The sequence below is a fragment of the Bos indicus x Bos taurus genome, chromosome 27 (genome assembly GCF_003369695.1).
Source record: "Bos indicus x Bos taurus breed Angus x Brahman F1 hybrid chromosome 27, Bos_hybrid_MaternalHap_v2.0, whole genome shotgun sequence".
Lineage (NCBI taxonomy): Eukaryota > Metazoa > Chordata > Mammalia > Artiodactyla > Bovidae > Bos > Bos indicus x Bos taurus.
The window spans coordinates 22,310,168-22,332,919 of record NC_040102.1 but is presented as its reverse complement, the minus strand read 5'-3'; the positions used below and the strand labels follow the sequence as shown (position 1 = coordinate 22,332,919).

Here is a 22,752-nt window from a genome sequence, read left to right as displayed (position 1 = left end):
TAGAGAGAATTTGTTCCCTCTAACTGCTATATTCAATTTGAAAAAGACATCTATTATCTTTTTTAAATTTCTTAGAATAATTTAGATTAATGTTTTCCTTTTTACTGTATTCAAATTTTAAAACATCAGGGCCTTGGATTAATAACCCATGGGGCTTCCCTGATAGCTCAGATAGTAAAGAATCCACTTGCAATGCTGGAAACCTGGGTTCAATCCCTGGGTTGGGAAGATCCCCTGGAGAAGGGAAAGGCTACCCACTCCAGTATTCTGACCTGGAGAATTCCATGGACTGCATAGTTCATGGGGTTGCAAAGAGTTGGACATGACTGAACAACTTTCACTTTCACTATAATTTATTATCATCAAATATGTATCATGACACATAACAATAAAATCTAGGAAAAAGGATGCAGGGCCCAATCAAAAGGTATTTTAAACAATGCTAAAAAAATGCATACACAGACATACACATAGCTATCTAAATTAAGAAAATATGTCTGATAAAAGAAGCATAATCCTGTACCCTAAGGACCCACTGTGTCACAAGAACAAAATCAAACAAAATTGAGAAATCCTTTATCAACTTTTTTATGCTAACACTTATCTGCATTTGTGTTTTTTACACAATTTTTTTCTGAAATTTTAAATCAAGCATTTTCTGAAAAGTAAAAAAAAAATCTCTTGGAATTGCTTCACAAAGGGAAAGAGACATGTGTACCCCAATGTTCATCGCAGCACTGTTTATAATAGCCAGGACATGGAAGCAACCTAGATGTCCATCAGCAGATGAATGGATAAGAAAGCTGTGGTACATATACACAATGGAGTATTACTCAGCCATTAAAAAGAATACATTTGAATCAGTTCTAATGAGGTGGATGAAACTGGAGCCTATTATACAGAGTGAAGTAAGCCAGAAGGAAAAACACCAATACAGTATACTAACGCGTATATATAGAATTTAGAAAGATGGTAACAATAACCCTGTGTACGAGACAGCAAAAGAGACAGTGATGTATAGAACAGTCTTATGGACTCTGAGGGAGAGGGAGAGGGTGGGAAGATTTGGGAGAATAGCATTGAAACATGTAAAATATCATGTATGAAATGAGATGCCAGTCCAGGTTCGATGCGTGATACTGGATGCTTAGGGCTAGTGCACTGGGACGACCCAGAGGGAGGGTATGGGGAGGGAGGAGTGAGGAGGGTTCAGGATGGGGAACACATGTATACCTGTGGTGGATTCATTTTGATATTTGGCAAAACTAATACAATTATGTAAAGTTTAAAAATAAAATTAAATTAAAAAAAATAAAACAAATATTTTTTGTTTTAGTTTTGTTTTCACTGTTATGTTTGTGTTTAATGAAAATCAGGCTTTCTTTAACACTACATAGTAAACAATAACATTTTAAATTTTGCTTAAGCCAACTGTAGATTTCAAATAAAACTATAGTAGTTTATGAGAGAAAAATACAGAAGGGCACAGTACAAGTCTATGAAAAAATTGAAAGATCATTAAGAACACTATTGTAAAGTTTTGTATTTTGAGGTCTCTGTGCTATTGCTGATAGTGTCCAGCAAGACAAGAAAATGATTCTGCAGGGGATCAGTTTTCAAGCTCTAGGAATTTACAATAAGACCAAACATTTCATCCTAACCAAAATCATCAAAATTGTCATTCAAAAAAATGTAACCTGTACTAGTGTTGATTCCATGCGGCACCTTTAAGTCAGCCCTGGCCTACAAGAATCTGCTGGAATTATGCTTGGCCACTATTTGTCTATTTAAACCTTGTCCAGAGCTACTTCATCTGACTCTTTTTGAGTACCAACTCAAGTCCTCCCACTCTCCCAGGACATTCCCAGAATCTAGTTCTCATCAAATCTCCTGGTGAGCTTTCTCAATAATTATAATGGCATTTAAATGTATATTTCTAATACTATCAATTAAAATGTTTATACTACCAAACTGCTCCAAATCCCTGTGTTTAGAATGTTTAAATATTCTATTCTGAATCTTCAACCAAGAAAAATCCAAAAATATGTGATAGCATACATTTTAACTTATATGTGTTGGGTAAGAAGGGACTTCCCTGATAACTCAGGTGGTAAAGAATCCACCTGCAATTCAGGAGACCCCAGTTCAATTGCTGGGTTGGGAAGATCCACTGGAGAAGGGATAGGCTACCAACTACAGTATTCTTGGATTTCCGTTGTGGCTCAGCTGGTAAAGAATCCACCTACAATGAGGGAGATCTGGGTTTGACCCCTGGGTTGGGAAGATTTTCTGGAGAAGGGAAAGGTTGCCCACTCCAGTATTCTAACCTAGAGAATTCCATGGACTGTATAGTCCATGAGGTCACAAAGGGTTGGACATGACTGGTTGGGTAAGGGCTTCCCTGGTGGCTCAAATGGTAGAGAATCTGCCTGCAATGTGGTATATATGGTATATATATATATATATATATATATATATATATATATATATATATAAGGACAAGTATTTCAGTGCTTGTCCTTAACAAAGAAAAGAAACACAGGGAGTATCAAATGCAAGCTGAATACTAAGTATATACCTCAGAGATTTTAAAGTTGTTCAATTCTTTTTGTTGTTTTACAAGAAAGATGTGATTATTTTAGCAAACACACCTCCAAATTTCTAACAAGCAAACACTCAGACAGATGGCCTTCTCTCCTGATGTTATTTATTAGAAACAGGCTTTAGGAAAGAAGTCTTCAGGTTATCTTCCTTTTATTAAATCTTTTTCTAAATATATTTTAGAAACATATTTGCTTGTTTTATTGATAGTTTATTTGTATATATTAATATAGATATATTTGTATATATTGATACATAATCTTAAGAATCAGTTCAGTTCTGTTCAGTTGCTCAGTCGTATCCAACTCTTTGTGACCCCATGGACTGCAGCACTCCAGGCCTCCCTGTCCATCACCAACACCCGGAGTAAACTCAAACTCATGTCCATTTAGTCAGTTGATGCCATCCAACCATCTCATCCTTTGTCTCTTCTTCTCCTCCTGCCTTCAATCTTTCCCAGCATCAGGGTCTTTTCAAATGAGTCAGTTCTTCACATCAGGTGGCCAAAGTATTGGAGTTTCAGCTTCAGCATCAGTCCTTCCAATGAATATTCAGGACTGATTTCCTTTAGGATGGACTGGTTGGATCTCCTTGCTGTTCAAGGGACTCTCAAGAGTCTTCTCCAACATCACAGTTCAAAAGCACCGATTCTTTGGCCCTCAGTTTTCTTTATAGTCCGATGGGATAGATGTTTAGGTTGTTTCAAAAAGTAGTAGAATTATTTCAATTCCGAGATACAAGAAGAGCATCACATCCAGTACTAGATTGGCTGCTGGGTATGGGAGCAGGAGACCTTTATACAGGAATATGAAGAATTCCAGCAGGAAATAGGTAGCATAATACCACCCATTCAGAAAAAACAGAATTTCCATCGGAGTGGAGGACAACTGTTTACCTCCGTAATCTCACCTTGCAGTCCCATCTCCAGTCCCCATGGAAACTAATCTTAAGAATACAATTTCTTAAACTATTGTTGCTGTTTTAAATTACAGTGAAGTAAATTTTATTCTAAACATTTGAGACCACATTACCTGCCTCCCGAGAAACCTGTATGCAGGACAAGAAGCCACAGTTAGAACTGGACATGGGACAATGGACTGGTTTTAAATTGGGAAAGGAGTACGTCAAGTACTGTACTGTATATTGTGACCCTGCTTATGTGACTTATCTGCAGAGTACAACACACGAAATGCTGGGCTGGATGAAGCACAAGCTGGAATCAAGATTGCTGGGAGAAATATCAACAACCTTAAATATGCAGATGACACCACCCTAATGGCAGAAAGCAAAGAGGAACGGAAGAATCTCTTGATGAAGGTAAAAGAGGAGAGTGAAAAAGCTGGCTTAAAACACAACATTCAAAAAACAAAGATCATGGCACCCAGTCCTATTACACGTGCGTGCTCTACTCTTTGCACTCCATAGACTGTAGCCTGCCAGGCCCCAGGCTCCTCTCTCCATGGAATTCTCCAGGAAAGAATACTAGAGTGGTATTCTAGCATTCTAGTGGGTATTCTTCTAATAATGGAAGATACCTTCTCCTGGGAAACTTCCCAACCCAGGGATCAAACCCAGGTTTCCAACATTGCAGGCAGATTGGTTACCACCTGAGCAACCAGGGAATTCCTATTACTTCATAGGAGGAACAGTGTCAGATTTCATTTTCATTTTCTTGGGCTCCAAAATCAATGCAGACAGTGACTGCACCTGCAAAATTACAAGACAATTGCTCCTTGGAAGAAAAGCTGTGACAAACCTAGTCAGCATATTAAAAAGCAGAGACAGCACTTTGCCAACAAAGGTCCCTCTAGTCAAAGCTATGGTTTTTCCAGTAGTCATATATGGATGTTAGAGTTGGACTGTAAGGAAAGCTGAGCACCGAAAAATTGATGCTTTTGAACTGTGGTGTTGAAGAAGACTCTTGAGAGTCCCTTGGACTGCAAGGAGATCCAACCAGTCAATCCAAAAGGAGATCAATCCTGAACATACATTGGAAGGACTGATGCTGAAGCTGAAGGTCCAATACTTTAGTCACCTGATGCAAAGCACCAACTCATTAGAAAAGACCCTGATGCTGGTTAAGATCGAAGGCAAGAGGAGAAGGGGACGACAGAGGACCAGATGGTTGGATTGCATCACTGATTCAATGGACATGAGTTTGAGCAGGCTCTGGGAGATAGTGAAGGATATGAAAGCCTGGCATGCTGCAGTTCATGGGGTCACAAAGAGTCAGAGACAATTTAGGGACTGAACAACAAAAAAAAAACATTTCATAGCAAAAATAAAGTATTAAAAACCATAGGAGAAGTTCAATAGAATTTTCAAGTGAATTCAATACTTGACTTCCAGCACTTTTTTTTTATTTTTTAAACTTTACATAATTGTATTAGTTTTGCCAAATATCAAAATGAATCCGCATTTTTAAAGATTATGACTGTGTGTGCATTTGTGTTAGTGACTCAGTCGTGTTTGACTCTTTGAAACCCATGGATTGTAGCCTGCTGGGCACCAGGTTCCTCTGTCCATGGAACTCTCCAGGTAAGAATACTGGAGTGGGTTGCCATTCTCTTCTTCAGGGGATCTTCCCAACCCAGGGATCGAACCTGGGTCTCCCACGTTGCAGGCAGATTCTTTACCATTGAGCCATCAGAGAAGTTAAAGATTATAACTAGTTCTTCCCAATAAAGGAAACAGTTGATTTTTATAAATATTCAACTTACTAAATTATGATGGACTTTAACTAGAAACGTTTGAGGAAATCAAATTGAGCTTGATTTTAGACCACAGGTTTAAGTTATAAGCAATTTAAAATCTGTACATTGTACTTTTTTTAGTGTTGCTGCTGCCACTGCTGCTAACTCACTTCAGTCGTGTCCAACTCTGTTCGATCCCATAGATGGCAGCCCACCGGGCTCCCCCATCCCTGGAATTCTCCAGGCAAGAACACTGGAGTGGGTTGCCATTGCCTTCTCCAATGCATGAAAGTGAAAAGTGGAAGTGAAGTCACTCAGTCGTGTCCAACTCTTCGCGACCCCACGGACTGCAGCCTACCAGGCTCCTCCGTCCATGGGATTTCCCAAGCAAGAGTACTGGAGTGGGTTGTCATTGCCTTATCCATTTTTAGTGTTACCAAAATTTAATATAGCCTTCTCTTACTTTCCTTCCATGCTATATTATATGACAATCTCCTTCAAAATGTATTCCAAATTTAGCTTTCTCTTACATGATATTCATTTGGAGACTTCATAAACATTTATTTGAACAACTTCAAATACGTCTTTTCTCTATACTTTATTAAAAACAAAAATTTAATGCTTATACTTTTGTATTCATGATTCCCAGACATTCAAATGAGACAGACATTCATATTTTCCCAGTCATTAACGTCTCTTAAACAAGTTAAATATATCAGAGCAATATTCTTCAACTGAACTCAGAATTTTAGATTTGGATATGAGACTTCACAGAGATCACCTACTTTAACTCTGTCATGGACATAGGAGAATGCAGAGAATGTGGGGTGGACTGACCACGTGCCCACAGTTATATAGGCAAATTTCAGTTAACTAACCGTGGCCAAATATTCAAGCATTTGAAAACTGCAAGCTTTCTAATCATTATGGAAACCAAATGTCAACCCATAGAGGGAATTATGGTTTTCCTTTGTGGCTTATTCTAACCTGCTTAGTAGAACCACTTCTTCCCTATCCCTTTGGATGAAATTTATAGTCAAAGACCAGTGAATTTTCTGAATATTCTGAGAAAATGGGAAGTCCTTTTTTTAATAATCCATGTGCCCAATCTGGTGTACTACTCAAGAGCGTCAGACTTCGGCCCCTCTCCCTCATCTCGGGCCTCCTGACTCTAGCTTTCTTCATACTTAAAGAGAAGATGCATATATTTCCTTCCTCTCTTTGACCTCTCAGCACTTCACACGCCCTTTTTCTTCTACTCTGTATCAGACCATGTCGGGGGTGGGGGGAAAATAAAGGAACCGGAAATGTTATTTCACTAACACCGCTCTGGGCTGGAGTTAGCACTTTACATCCACTGAAGGTGCTTAGAGGCTTTCATCTTTTTGGAAAACTTGTTTCTTTGATTCACTGGGGACAACTCCCAACTGTAGGAGATTCATCACCTGCAGGATTCTTTATACAATGGACTGCTTCTCCCCAAGCTGGTAGTCTGAGACTGGTTTCTTACTCCTGGGAATCCTGGACCGCACCCGTATACAAGCCACTTTCTCCCTGCTGACAGCCCATTTAGCTCTAAGACAGCCCAGGGCAGCTCACATCCATGTAGGACTAACAGTGTGTTCAGGGGAAACACTCAGGATTCTTAGTTTGCCAAATTTGAGCAGTGACAGTCACCCCGATGTGCCAGCCTCTCACCTTTTAAATCTGTCAGGCTTGAGCCAAATATTGGTCCACTTTGTCTATTGAGTTCTCAGGGACATACATGACACCTTCACTTGGAGCCACTCCCTGTGCTAGAGGTAAACATACTTCTTTGGGGAACAGCAGAACACTGATACATGAAAAGCTCTTTAAAAATTCTCTTCTACCCAGACATAATACTGTAAAGAAATTATCCTTCAATTAAATATAAATAAACTAAAAGTCTCTTCTATTATACAAAACACTGTAGTGGTGCATCCTCAGTTTGGTGGATATTATGAATAGTACAAATTATCTTCTGAGCTGCAAGTCCTGTATGGTGGTCTTGGACTTTACTTTGAAATGTAGTGTGTATGTTCTTGGATCTCAACTGAAACTGTGATTAAAACAATTCCATTTAATCTTGTCATAGATTCTCAGATAACATGTAGAATTCATTTTTGTATTCCCATTGCTTATCACAATGATTGAAATGTAGCAGGTATTTGACAAGTCTGCTTTTTTTTTAAATGATTGAAGTGATTTTGAATTTAGATACTTTACCATGTGCTCTCATGAAGAAACATGTAAGTGCTTCTTGACTTATCTCTCATGAGATCATTGACAAATTTTCATCAGGTCTGAATAATTTTATATATTTTCTATTACTAGAATCTTTCTAGAATATTTGCCCCCTCTACACATATTCTGTATCTACTAACTTAATTTAGGGGCTTATCCTTTACTTGGAAGGTTCTAAAACATTCCTATTTCCCTACAATGCTTTCTTCTTCTTCTAATCAGTATCCTATGCTGTCTTCAAGAGAATGAGTCTAAAATTTTTCTGATCATTTTATTCTATCTTCCCATCCTGCTCATGGTTTAAATCATTCCAGGTTTTGTTTCACATATCAAATAGAGTCCAATTTCTCCAGAATGATACAGCCAACATTTTCAGTGGGGCATCTGCCTAAGTCTTCATTACAGACTCCCAACGTTCCCCACTTCTTATTTCTGAAAGTTCAAAAACATTTGACTGCAAAGAGATTGTGGAATGGGCTATGTTTTTTCATAATTTTCAACTTCATTGGAAGGGCTGATGTTGAAGCTGAAATTCCAATACTTTGGCCACCTGATGCGAAGAGCTGACTCATTTGAAAAGACCCTGATGCCAGGAAAGATTGAAGGAGGGAGGAGAAGGGGACGACAGAGGGTGAGATGATTGGATGGCATCACCGACTTGATGGACATGAGTTTGAGTAAACTCTGGGAGTTGGTGATGAACAATGAGGCCTGGCGTGCTGTAGTCCATGGGGTTGCAGAGTTGGACATGATTGAGACTGAGCGACTGAGCTGAACTGAGCTGATAAACCTGCTTCCTTTGCATGAAGTACCGTTCTCTCTTCGTTATCTACTGAAATTCAAATGCTAGCACAAATAATATTTCATTACTCCAATCACAAATAGTCATTTCCTCTTCTTCTAACTCCAGCTTTTAACGAATATGTGGTTCTATATGATTTGTTCACATATCTATCTGCCTTTTCAACTTGACTGAAGGCAGTCTCATTAAAATCAATCAAGAAATAAATGATTGATGAATTAAGAATTTCTAAATTGCTATTAATAGTATGTTGACTGTAGGAAAAAAGTGTCACAAGCACATCATCTGGAACATATGTGGGAGGGACAAAGTTAAAAGACTGATTGCATAAAATGTACAATATTCATTAATTCTACTTATTTTCAAACAGTTTAATAGTCACTAGAATATAACAGGAGGCTTCCCTTGTGGCTCAGATGGTAAAGAGTCTGCTTGCAAGGCTGGAGACTTGGGTTCGATCCCTGGGTCAGGAAGGTCCCCTGGGGGAGGGCATGGCAATCCACTCCAATATTCTTGCTTGGAGAATTCCACAGACAGAGAAGCCAGGTGGGCTACAGTCCATGGGGTCACATAGAGTCAGACATGACTGAGCGACTAACACACACACAGAGTGTAACAACATCTAAATGATCTACTTCTCTCTGCTCGGACCTCCAAATAGTTAAATTAAGACTACAGGGAACAAAATGACCTCAAGGGTAAAACTATGCCTAGAAGCAATATTGTGAGATTAGTGATTGCATTAAGATTCAGGCAACTCATGTCAAGTTGAAAAGGTCTTAAAGGAGGATCAAAGATTGTGAGATAGTGATAGCAGGGTCTCAGAGGTTTCCATATTCTCTAGATGCTGCTTTCCAAGCAGCATATATTCTCTAGATGCTGCTTTCCAAGCAGCATATATTCTTCTAGGTATAATATTCAAGCTAAAAGCTAAATCTCCTTGCAATCATCAGGCCAAATATTTGGCTCACTAACAGCAGTAGTATCTCATTAAATTATCATAATGAAGAAGCTGATGTTCTGCTATGATTGACCTCTATGTTGGACTTCACATTTTTGATGGGCTCATGATATACACAAATGCCCATGAGAATTAACTCTAAGAATCTTCAAGGTGCTTTTAAATTCTCAGCATACAAAAATATGTCAGTTGCTGTCACAGATTCCTAGAAGACCACATCTCCCCCCTGATAAATGGATGTTTTAAAGAAATGGCCCTAGTTCTCAGTCTAGGCATTTAATGAGATGTCTCTTAAAAGTGAAATAAAAAGACATTGCTCCACTTTTGTTTTCCTACCTAATTTAATCTTAATTACCTATCCTAAGTTTAATTCCCTAGAAATCAGAGCCTGAGACAAAAGTTTATGTGCTAACATTTTATTAAGGAGTGCCAGTTGTTCCTGAGGAGCAGTGATGAGGGGTGGAGGCAGTGAGACTGGGAAGAAGGAAGAACACATAAAATGAGAAGGGTTACCCAGATAGCCGCTGATTGCCATTCATCATCAGAGAAGCCTTAGGAACAGTGACATCTGAGAAAACTCATCTGTCAGAGTCAATAATGATCTGGTTCCCTAACCCCTACTGATCAAAGGCTGTGCCACAGGGCCTTAACTCCCACAAGCTCCTGGCTTGCATTTAAGGAATTCAGAGCTTCGTGGAACTGGTCAGTCAACCTCACAGGCATCTTTTGTTTGTCAGTGTCAAGCATGGGGTTTCACGAATTCTTATAGGAACAGTTGCAACAGTAGAGTAATTTCATAACTGGAAACCAAAGTAAGCAGTCTCCAGGACTTCAGCCAGCAAGCTAAGTGAGTGGATGGAGCCCAAGAGAAGCAAAAACAGAACCCATTACCCTACTTCTATCTCATGGCTTTTCAAGACAACAGTATGTAAAAGCTGGTGGTACCCAAGATCTGTCTATGTTAGATGGTGGGGTTATTTACTTTTTTCTTCGTTTACTTGCATCAGAGGAGGTAACTGTACACAATTCCTGAGTTGACCGGCCCAGAATGAATAGGTGATACACTTCCAATATTGCAACAAATAAAGAAACAAGCAAAATAAGTCAGTGGGTCTTGAGATTATACGCACACACGTCTTCTCACCATCAGAACATTGGCCTGCAGTTTTTTCCTTCCTGACTCCAGGCAGGGCTAATTACAGGCTGCCAACAGCGGGTGGTAGTAATGGCAAAAGGAGTGGTGACAATCTGATGAACCATTTCAAAAGGAGATCATATTTTCTACTGTTTATGTTATTCATCAGTCACAAGTATCTTTTTAGTCAAAATGATGAATTTTTCTTCTTTAAGTGTCAATCAGTCGCTATGATTAGTCGCTTCTGGAAAAAGAACCAGTGCCAGTACTTGTAATGAATCACACACAGTGATGTTTTATGGAAAAGGGTGGTGACGTTGAAGAGATCACTTCATGGGTCACTAATAGAACTGAATCTCCTGTAGAAAAATGTACAGTACTTTAAGCTTTTAATCTAAAGAAGTATTATTAATCTAGTCTATGAACTAAATAATACCTCAAGGTGTTATTTTAGCTCCTGATCCTCAAACTGTAGCTATCTAGTTTATTTTTGAAAATGAAAAATCAAAGACCTAGTTGAGTGTTTGCAGAGGTACCTTTAGAGGTTAAAACAAAGAATACAGATGTAAGTATGTCTTATCTTTGCAAAATCCATCACAGATGAACACTCTTGCCCAAACAATTTCTGACTATGGTTAATTTTGAGATATATTGATCTGAAACTTTATTGGAACACAGTAACACTCATTTTATAACTGTATATTATTGAAGTTTGTATACTGGTTTACAAGATTCATAAAACTCTTGCTTCTGGAACCTCTCTCAGGTTAAGTTTTAAGGAACAGAATCAGTATTCATATTAGCTGACCATTTAATGTAAAATTATACATTTTTAATTGCTAAAAATGGTTAATTATTGGTACAGAAGTTCTTGTTTCTGTTTAATTTTCTTTATAGGACTTTATAATGTCTATACAAAACTTCAGAGCTATAACACTGTCAATTATGCTTATTGTTGAAATAACACTGGGGTGAAGCTTTTGATAGTAGACCCACATAACTAGGAATTTATCATATTTTAATTGTATAGGTTTTAGTAATCAAAGCTTTCACTGGCCATTTGATACAGAATTGAAGGGCAACTTGATTCACTTGCTAATCAATTTTGTTCATTTATAAGGGGCAAAATCAAGTTAGTCTCTTGTTTCTATATATCGCTGGACAATTGTTCCTCAAATTTCAATAACTTTCAATTTCATTTCCTGAATTCAACCTCTGGGGTACTGCATAGTTATTGTAAAAATAACCGTAACTATATGTACAACCAGTGCAATGAAATATGCAGGAACATACTGAATACAGCTGCAGACAAGGGAAAACTGCAATGTGTAATATGCTCTTTTTTTGTGGAAATGTACAAAAGCTAGTTACCTGAGTTCACCTTCTATTTTCCTTGAGCCTTTAAGAATATAGAACTTTAGGAATATAGAGAGAGACTTCAGGAATATAGAACATTCCTAAAACATACATTTGCAAACTTTATGATATGCTAAATAACTTACAGTTCAGGTTCATCTGTATACTTGCTAAAACAAACAAAACTACAACCATAGATAGCCAGGATCATAAAAGCTATAAACTACTGCAATGAGATGGATGCAAATCTTAAATTCTGTAGAGAATTAAAAAAAAAATTAAAGATTACATTTTTAAAAATATTAAATCTTATTTAAGATTAAACTTTTTAAAACTCATTCTATAATAAAGAGAACAAGCCAACTGAAATAGATGAGTCCATAAATCTAATTATTTCACAATAAAAATAAATTTTGAATCTAGTTTATTAATGAAAGTGCAAAGATACATGAAGGATCCTTAACTGTGGCTCATATTATCACACCACAATATTAAATATGGTTTCGGTGGACAACTTTTGGCAGCTAAAGCTGCATGTATTATTCCACACAGATGATAGAAGGAGGCCAATCTTAACATATGCAAAAGAAATTCAATAACATTTGCTCTGATAGTTACTAACTCTGAATAAAATATTCTCTATTTTTCTAATCTGAATCATCGCGAATTGGATTCCAACTTTTCTTGTTTAGTCCTTAGAGAAAATAAATATTAACTAGCCCCTGGTGAAAACTCCTTCTTTAACTCAGTCTGTTAAATAACATTTGATCTTAGTCAAATGAACTAGCTCTAAATGTAAACATTAATCAGTTTTGGGGATTTGCTCAACCCCTTTGCATTTTGTCAATGCCTTTTTTAATTGTGGAAGGCAAATAAAGACTTTGTTCAGAGCCATATGATTTGGAATTTTGTTCAAATGGAATCAGATATGAATGAGGAACAAATTAATCTAATATACTTTTATTACAGGTATAGGCAGACTACATACACAGTCTCCCATCACTGTCGATTATAACAACATAATGCTGTAGATGGTAACTAGGATTATCCTATGCCGAATCCATATGAATGAATGGTCTGTATGTTCTGATATGTCAGAACGTGGAAAATGTCTTAACAATCTCATTTTCAAAAATAGGTAGGAATATAAATCTAGTTAATGTAATATACATTATAGCAAAGTAGGAGAAAATCAAGATGATTAAATATTTCTATAACCTCAAGGTAAGATTTTTTTCCTCTGCCTAACACTACTAAATTCTTCCCTTTAAAAAATAGAAATATTGTTATCACTAAATTTTCAGAGGGACTAGAATAAATGCAATGTCATCATTAATATTATGTTCATAAAAAGTGTGACTCTAAGGAGAATAATGCTTTGAGCTCCTGAACCTAAGGCTTCACATTTCTGATGGTTTCTTAACAGCACTTAGATTTTATATACTGTCATACTCAACACTGGAAAACACCACAACCAATAATGATCATTCCTGCTGACTGTTTTGAGGTTGTAAAGAAAATTTTTGTGCAATTGACTTTGAACCTCTTTCCACCAAAGAAATCAGGTTTTTAAGGCTTTTGTTACTATTAATTTGACTCTTTCTTCATTGCACTTAGTTCATATGTTTTGGCTTTTTCGCCAAGCTTATAAAAAGATGAATTGCTTGGCCAATTATCATACATACAGTGGCAAGATTGGTTACGCAAGAGAGGGAGAAAGTATAAGAAAAGAAAATGGCATAACATAGAGAATAAAAGTGGTCCTTTTATTTTGATAATTAAACCCCTCAAATGAGGTTGACATTATTACAGATAAGACAAAGTTTTCCTTTGCTATGGTATATATTTTATCACAGCTATAAGTTTTGAGACCTTATATGATTTTCATTACTAAAATGGTATAAAGGGTTTATATTCATATTCTTGGGATAGAGCCCTAGCTTTATTGTTTCATAAAATGGGTATATTCAAGACATAATTTAAAATAGAGAAGCCATGAGACTTTAGTTTTCTACTTAGTATAATCAACATAAGCATGAATACCTCATTACTGCTGCTGCTGCTGCTGCTAAGTTGCTTCAGTCGTGTCGGACTCTGTGCAACCCCATAGACAGCAGCCCACCAGGCTCCCCCATCCCTGGGATTCTCCAGGCAAGAACACTGGAGTGGGTTGCCATTTCCTTCTCCAATGCACGAAAGTGAAAAGTAAAAGTGAAGTCGCTCAGTCGTGTCCGACTCTTCCCGACCCCATGGACTGCAGCCTACCAGGCTTCTCCATCCATGGGATTTTCCAGGCAAGAGTACTGGAGTGGGGTGCCATTGCCTTCTCTGTCATTACTAACTATAATTAAATGAAATGATAAGTTTATATAATATTGATAAGAACTTTTTCATGAGTGCTTATGTGCCAGGCAGTATGTCAGAATTCTTTATGTATATTATTTAAAATATCTGATGTGCACTCTACCACCACGAATTCTACTCTCTTTGGCTACTGTGAGTTTTCTATGTTATTCTTAATTTAGGCAACATTTTTATCCAACAGGTAGATTTTTAACTTTTATATATTACAAATCTTTGAGAATCAGAAACAAAGTATCCTTTCACTACCCAATCAGATTGAATTTTAAAAAGTGGAGACTCAAATGTATAGACTATGTGTGTGTGTGTGTGTGTGTGAAGTCGCTCAGTCATCTCTGATTCTTTGCGACCCCGTGGACTGTAGCCTGCCAGGATCCTCTCTCCATGGGATTCTCCAGGCAAGAATACTGGAGTGGATTGCCATTTCCTTCTCCAGGGGATCTTCCCAACCCAGGGATCGAACCTGGGTCTCCTGCATTGCAGGCAGACGCTTTATCCTCTGAGCCACCAGGGAAGCCATAGACTATGTAGAGATCCATAAAATCTAAACACTAGGTAAACAGAAGCAGGATGATCACGGTCAACTCTTACTAAAAATACACTAAAAATACTCTTTTTGAATTAAAAATATTTAATGTGAGAGAACAACAAAGGATCTTGGGGTCAATCTAGAACATATAGAGGAGATTGGGATATGACATCTTACTATAATACAAAAAATATGCTTTCAAGATATATGTGGACCTCTATTTGTGAGTCTTGAGACAAAAAATGACATTATTCTTGAAACATAAAATTCTTTTGCATCTCAAATTCAGTGTGCCCAAATAAATACATATTTTCTTTGCACTGTATTCTAATGTTTTTCAATGTCATCAATCTCCTACCAACATTGACATTACTAAATGTATTCATCTTAGTCTATATCAAAAAAGTCTTCAAGCCATATTGGCTGTCGCTAAAGGCAATGAACCTAGTCTTCTTTATATTCCTTGTGTGTGTGTGTGCTCAGTTGTGTATGACTCTGTGTGACCCTATGGACTGCAGCCCACCAGGCTCCTCTGTTCACGAGATTCTCCAAGAAAGAATACTGGAGTGCGTTGCCATGCCCTCCTCCAAGGAACCTTCCCAACCCAGGGATCGAACTCATGTCTCTTGTCTACCTGGATTGGCAGGCGGGTTCTTTACCACTAGCGCCACCTGGGAAACCCCATTTATTTCTTACATGCTATAAAAACAAGGAATTCAATAAATGTTGGTTGTACATTGACTACTTGAAGAAAATTTTCGTATGTCCCAAACAGTATTCAGAAAAATTTTCTCCTTCTTTGTTTTAATTGAATTCTGATTAGCCTCATGGATACTGATCTACCTACAAAACTCCCTAAAAGCTATTAATTCTCAAATACCACTGTAGCTCAGAGTCAGAGGTATATTATATATCTTTGTTCCACATCTGCATCATCATTCCTATTTCTCCTAAATACCAAATATTTTTTGAGAATCCTGTTATCAATTTAATTCATTTCTGTTCCTGTACTCATTTACAACATTAACCGTCTCCTGGTCATTCCCACTGTGACTTTTACATACATGCGCACGCACACACACACACACACATTCATGAATATTATAAACCAGCTCATTCTCTTACTCTGTGGTCCTATGATCATTCTTGGTATTTTAAGTACCGAGGGTCTCATTTATTTTACCTCTCCATGTACAACCCCTTTTCCTCAACTCTTCCTCTGCCACTGACCTCTATGGCTGCTTACTGAAATCAGAAAATAGATCTTCAAAATCACAAATAAAGCTTTCCACTGTGTTCTCTGCCACCTTCATCCTTTGATTTGCCCCAGTTACAATGTCTGGTTTCAGTTTAGAAAGACCTCTGATCCTTTGAATGACACGCTTCTCCCTATCTCTTATTCCTTTATAACTGTGCTTTCTTTCTTTTCAAATACCATTTATCTAGTTCATCATTATAATCGTTCTCTTTCAAATACTTTCCACGTACTTACTCCTTCTCCATTTTGTTCATATAGACTGAGAAATGGAAACTTTGAGTGAATATCTAGGTAATAATGCTCTATGCCTTTTCCCACAAAATAGAACTGCTGTAAATAATCACACAAATAAGGGAGGTGATATCATAATGGGTTCACAATTGAAAACTCAAGTAGAACCTTAATATTACTCAGTAATCCTACTAGGTATCCTCACAAATCCATTTTTCACATTCAGTTCAGTTCAGTTCACTCGCTCAGTCATGTCCGACTCTTTGCGACCCCATGAATCGCAGCACGCCAGGCCTCCCTGTCCATCACCAACTCCCGGAGTTCACTCAGACTCACATCCATCGAGTCAGTGATACCATCCAGCCATCTCATCCTCTGGCGTCCCCTTCTCCTCCTGCCCCCAATCCCTCCCAGCATCAGAGTCTTTTCCAATGAGTCAACTCTTCGCATGAGTTGGCCAAAGTACTGGAGTTTCAGCTTTAGCATCATTCCTTCCAAAGAAATCCCAGGGCTGATCTCCTTCAGAATAGACTGGTTGGATCTCCTTGCAGTCCAAGGGACTCTCAAGAGTCTTCTCCAACACCACAGTTCAAAAGCATCAATTCTTCGGCGCTCAGCCTTCTTCACAGTCCAACTCTCACATCCATACATGACCACAGGAAAAACCATAGCCTTGACTAGACGGACCTTTGTTGGCAAAGTAACGTCTCTGCTTTTGAATATGCTATCTAGGTTGGTCATAACTTTCCTTCCAAGGAGTAAGCGTCTTTTAATTTCATGGCTTCAGTCACCATCTACAGTGATTTTGGAGCCCCCAGAAATAAAGTCTGACACTGTTTCCACTGTTTCCCCATCTATTTGCCATGAAGTGATGGAACCGGATGCCATGATCTTCGTTTTCTGAATGTTGAGCTTTAAGCCAACTTTTTCACTCTCCACTTTCACTTTCATCAAGAGGCTTTTGAGTTCCTCTTCACTTTCTGCCATAAGGCTGGTGTCATCTGCATATCTGAGGTTATTGATATTTCTCCTGGCAATCTTGATTCCAGCTTGTGCTTCTTTCAGCCCAGCGTTTCTCATGATGTACTCTGCATAGAAGTTAAATAAGCAGGGTGACAATATACAGCCTTGACATACTCCTTTTCCTATTTGGAACCAGTCTGTTGTTCCGTGTCCAGTTCTAACTGTTGCTTCCTGACCTGCATACAGATTTCTCAACAGGCAGGTCAGGTAGTCTGGTATTCCCATCTCTTTCAGAATATTCCACAGTTTATTGTACGTTCAATTAAATTGTTTTTTTTTTTTTTTTCACTTTTCAGAAACTGTCCATCTCTTTCCCTCTGTCTTAACTCTCTCAGCTTATTACTTCAAGTTCTCTTTAAGAGAATTAGAGAGTACTAGAATTTTTCATATTCAGCAGATAGCCTACCTACTTTGAAAAGTGCCAAGTAATCTACATATGCTTTGAATACTTACCCTCTTATCTTCCCAGTACTTTTTCCACATGTAAATAAAAATTACTTTTCCTGAACAAGTTGAGAATATTTTTAATACATCACATTTCTTTATGCTAAATACTTAAGTGCATATTATAAAATAAGAACAACATTCTCTTATATAATCATGGTATAATTCTCAATCCTGATTTTCAACATTGCTGAAGTATAATTATTTAACACAAGAATTGGCAAACTCTTTTTTTCTTTCTTTTGCAGAAGGCCAGACAGTAAATATTTTAAGATTTGTAGGCCATATGGTCTCTGTCACAACCAATCAACTTTCCTGTAGTAGCATAAATGCAGCCATAGGCAATACATAACTTGACTATGGCTGTGTCTACTACAACTTCATCTACAAAAATAGTTGGAGGTCCTGAATTAAACTACAGTTTTTATTCCAAACTTGTCAAGTAAAAACTGTGATAGAATTTTTCTAGGGTTTAGAACCTATTTTGTTGCTTGTTTGATTTTTCCTTTTATTTCTTTCAACTTTTGCTTTATATATTTTGAAATTAAGGATTGTTCTATCTTCCTCTTGAATTGACCATTTTATCATTAACAGATGTCCCTCTCTATTTCTTGTGACGATATTCTTATACTAAAGTAGGTGGCTCAGACAGTAAAGTATCTGCCTGCAGGAGATGCCTGGTTTGATCCTGGATCAAGAAGATCCCCTGGAGAAGGAAATGGCAACTCAATTCCACAGACAGAGGAAACGCCATGGACAGAGGATCCTGACCAGCTATAGTCCAAGGGGTTGCAAAGAGTTGGACATGACTAAGCGGCAAACACTACTTTTCAAAGTAGACTTTATTTGATTTGAATGAATATAGCTATATGATCTCATTTGAGTTATTATGTGCCTCGTATATGTTTTTTTCTCTTTTTGTTTACAAATTACCCATCTCTTTAAATTTAAGGTGCTTCTCCTGTAAACAATTGTTTTTTTTTTCTATTCATTCTAACAATCTTTGTCTTCTACTTGGATTTCATGCCATTTAAATGTAATATGGTGTTGATATGGCTGAATTTAAGCCCATCATTATTTGATTTCATTTTATCCCATCTGGGATTGAGCCTGTCAGTATCTGCATCATTCCTACTAATTAAACCAAACAATGCTTTTTCATAATTTAAAATAATGACAAGTTTTTCATTATAGAATTTGTATGTACTGCCAACCTTCAACAGAAAGTTTTGTATGCATCTTCTCCATTATTTTTCATTGATATTAATATAAGATTCATAATTATGCTAATAACCTTTTCTGCTTACTCCAACACCGAGATCATCTGTATGTCTTATCCTGCTGTCTGTTTTTCTCTTGATTTTTGGTTATTCCTGCCTTTTTGCATGTCAAGTAATATTAAATTCTATGCTAAGCATTGTATCAATATATAAGGTGTATGAAAGATGTCTCCAGATGATATCTTACACCAGAAAAGAAATTCCCCTTTTCACACTAGGTAGTTAAGGTGAAGTATTTATTACATCTCCTTCATTGCAGGTGGATTCTTTACTGTTTGAGCCACCAGGGAAGTCCAAGAATACTCGAGTGGGTAGCCTATCCCTTCTCCAGGGGATCTTCCGTACCCAAGAATTGAATCAGGGTCTCCTGCATTGCAGGCAGATTCTTTACCAGCTGAGCTACCAGGGAAGCCTCAGTTAAGGTGAGGGACTTATTACATCAATCCCGTGAGAGTCTGATTTTGGTCAAGGCTGGGCTTTGGGCTTTTAAATCTCAGTGTTTTCTGGGTTTTGTTAGTTCCTTGATTATGATCTTTTTTAGGCTTTTATTGAGGGCTGGAAAAAATCTCTTGCTCTTCCACATAAAAGATATTTGGAATTCCTTTCTTGTTTAAGGGGACTTTTGAGCTTGGTTTTAGAAAAGCACCTTCCTGGATGGAAATTCTGCCAAAGGTTTTAATGAAGGAACAACCTGTCTACTTGAGAGTCACCTCCTCTCTTTATTAGCACTTTGTACTCTAAGAATCCAGAAATTATTGGAGAGTTTAAGATGCAATCATTCTGACATCTGAACCTTTTCAGTCTAGCTTTCTAGTTCCAGAAATCTTTAGCTCCCCTTTGGGAGATATAGTTTTATACTTAGAATCAATATACTCCCATCCAACCATATCAGGCCAGTAAGAATAACAAAATGCCAATGGATTCTTATTCACCAGGAAATGTCCATCATGTGGAATAAGGCAAATCCATAGTTCACACAGGAAATTTTCAATAACTCCAAGGAAAAAAAAGTTTGGGACCATCAGTCTTCTTCATAAATCCTCCCTGCATATTTCCAGTTCATTTAGTTTTTAACTGATTACAAAGATCTTTCATACCTTTAAAAAACTTTTTCAGATTAGTTTAACTTATCCACTTTATTCTATTTGTAGCAGTGAGAATTTCAGTTGACTGGTCTATGTCCTTTTTAAGAGTAGATGTTAAAGTCATTTTTATCTTATTATTCAATTAATAAATTACTAGAATAAAGAAATGTTGTAAATAGATGCTCAGTTCAGTTCAGTCACTCAGTCATGTACAACTCTTTGCGACCCCATGGACTGCAACATGCCAGGCCTCCCTGTTCATCACCAACTCCCGGAGCTTACTCAAACTCGTGTCCATTGACTTGGTAATGCCATCCAACCATTTGATCCTCTGTCATCCCCTTCTCCTCCTGATTCAATCTTTTCCAGCATCAGGGTCTTTTCAAACCAGTCAGTTCTTCGCATCAGGTGGCCAAAGTATTGGAGTTTCAGCTTTAGCATCAGTCCTGCCAATGAATATTCAGGACTGATTTCCTTTAAGATTGACAGGTTGGATCTCCTTGCAGTCCAAGGGACTCTCAAGAGTCTTCTCCAACACCACAGTTCAAAAGCATCAGTTCTTTGGTGCTCAGCTTTCTTTATAGTCCATCTCTCACATCCATACATGACTACTGGAAAATCCATAGCCTTGACTAGATGGACATTTGTTGGCAAAATAATGTCTCTGCTTTTTAATATGTTGGCTAGTTTGGTCATAACTTTCCTTCCAAAGAGCAAGTGTCTTAATTTTGTGGCTGCAGTCACCATCTTCAGTGATTTTGGAGCCCCCAAAAATAATGTCTGTCACTGTTTCCACTGTTTCTCCATCTATTTGCCATGAAGTGATGAGACCAGATGCCATGATCTTCGTTTTCTGAATGTTGAGCTTTAAGCCAACTTTTTCACTCTCCTCTTTCACTTTCATCAAGAAGCTCTTTAGTTCTTCCTCACTTTCTGCCGTAAGGGTGGTGTCATCTGCATCTCTGAGGTTATTGATATTTCACCTGACAATCTTGATTCCAGTTTGTGCTTCATCTAGCCCAGTGTTTCTCATGATGTATTCTGCATATAAGTTAAATAAGCAGGGTGACAGTATATAGCTTTGATGTACTCCATTCCCTATTTGGAACCAGTCTGTTGTTCCATGTCCACCCCTAACTGTTGCTTCCTGACCTGCATACAGATTTCTCAAGAGGCAGGTCAGGTGGTCTGGTATACCCATCTCTTTAAGAAATAGATGCTAGTATTTGCCAAATCTTTAACTGAGTAACATGAGAATTTTTGTATGAGACAGTGAGATCTGAATAGGTTGCAGCAAAGTGTGTTCACTGTATTGACTCTTGTTACTCTATGGACTGTCGCCCGCCAGACTACTCTGTCCATGGGAAGTCTCAAGCAAGAATACTGGAGTGGATTGCCATTTCCTTCTCTAGGAGTCTTCCTGATCCAGGGACTGGACTTGGGTCTCCTGTATTGCAGGTGGGTTCTTATGAGGAAAGCACTATCCCCCCCCCACAAAATACAATACTAATATGGCAAGATTAATGTTAACATGAAGAAACATTTCTCCAGGTATGCTAGAGGGTACTCTGGTTTATCCTGTTCAAATTAAAAATACATATATATGGATAGAGCACATAAGACATTTTAATCAAATTCTTTACATCTCACAGTACAGAATGAGTAATATACCTCAAAACAAAAGTGCTGTGTTTATAAAACTAAATAAAAGTAGTTATATTTAAAGTGCTACATCACAGTGACAAAAAGGCAAAATATATATAGCAAAAGGGCAAGAATAGGCTTATCAGTACATGTGAAAAGACCCATGTGAGTAATTGCCTGCAAGTAAACAGGAAACAAGGGTGTTTTGGCTGTCAAAAACTAGAAAAATCATAGTCACATTAGTAGAAACATACTGTTGAGAAAAAAAGGCATTGTTTTACCTGTGGCTATATCAATATTGAAAAATCTGAAATACCAAGTGTAGCTGCAGATCCAGTTACATTTCTCCCAGAGATTGAAGTTAGCCCAGGGGAGATTAAGCCAAGTTATGTCAAAAACAAATAAATTTGTCAAATGGAGAATAACTGAATAACTTGGGTAAATTTAGCTTAAGATCATCGGTTTTAGAATATAAATTTGATATATTCTGTTCAACTCTTAAGAGGAAAACTCAGTCAAATGAGTTGTAGGAGGCAGCTATAAGAGTGGCGGAATTTCCCAATAGAGCTTAGAAGGGCCTTGCATAAGGACTGGCTCCAAGAACACTGTCTACTCCTTGAGCCTCTGACAACTGCCCCCACAGAGGAAGCCTACCTATCTCACTCTCCATGTGTCTTCTAAGTCTCCCCACTATGAAGAACCAAGTCTTCAAAATCAAAGTTGAAAGGACATTAAAGAACTCTTTGCTCAAGGACTTAGGAGGAAAATGAAGTGAAAGAACTAGAAAGAGATGTGGGCTTCTCTCTTTCCCTGGCAGCCCCAAGAACCACCAAGAAGCTCCTGATTTTAAAAATATGGAGGAACTGAAGCCCTAGGAGACCAAGTGATTTGCACAGAAATCTCAGGCTCCTCTCTCCCACTGACATGTTCCCTCCTCTGACCAGTAGGGTTTGGTCTTCACAATGTTTTTCCTCCAGATTTTTCATCACACATTTTTCAATTTCTCTAATACAGTACTTATGTTTTCTTATAAATACATAAGTAATTATTATATATGAAGCATATAAACATTTTTGGCCAAAAG

General features: G+C 37.7%; 1 protein-coding gene and 1 non-coding gene across 2 annotated transcripts in view; both read right to left on the bottom strand.

Moving 5' to 3' along the window:
• The window catches only part of SGCZ (sarcoglycan zeta), a 1,115,594-nt gene that overhangs the window by 128,942 nt on the left and 963,900 nt on the right, over positions 1-22,752 (bottom strand). The gene's annotated exons all lie outside the window — the stretch shown is intronic.
• Positions 14,617-14,688, bottom strand: TRNAC-GCA. Its single transcript has one exon. It is a non-coding gene; the product is annotated as a tRNA-Cys (tRNA).